We start from the raw sequence: 513 nt of genomic DNA, 5'->3' as shown, positions 1-513 counted from the left end.
AGACATAGAAAACGACCGAGAAAAAAAATAAGCGAAAGAGAGAAAAGGAAAGTGAGCGAAAAAAAAGACCCGAGGAAAGAAACCCGAAAGCAACGAAGCAAAGGCAAAATCAGGAAGAAAGAGGCAGCCCCCGTGCAATTCGAAGAAGGCAAGCAATCCGCCATTTTCAAGAGCTTCCGTAAACGCTTACTGGGAACCTCCTCACATGCTAGACACACCGTTTATAGTTATTTTCCATTATTGTTGTTATTGTCTCAGTTCATGAAGCCGGTTCTATATATATATATATTTTTTGTATCCAACTAGATCGATTTTAATTCAGTCTGCAATGAGCGCACTTTTTTAATGGACGAATACGTCCAGTTTGCCTTGAAAAAAAATCGAAAAGAAAAAAATGCTCTCGTAAACAAACGTAAATACGAGTGACATTTTGCTTCTTTAGCTGTTTTATATTTTTTATTTTTCATACCATTTCAGTTCTTAATACCGCTTGAAAAAATGAACACATATTAG

Source organism: Penaeus monodon, chromosome 15 (genome assembly GCF_015228065.2).
Source record: "Penaeus monodon isolate SGIC_2016 chromosome 15, NSTDA_Pmon_1, whole genome shotgun sequence".
Classification (NCBI taxonomy): domain Eukaryota; kingdom Metazoa; phylum Arthropoda; class Malacostraca; order Decapoda; family Penaeidae; genus Penaeus; species Penaeus monodon.
The sequence above is the reverse complement of the archived record's forward strand: the minus strand, read 5'-3'. Positions refer to the sequence as shown.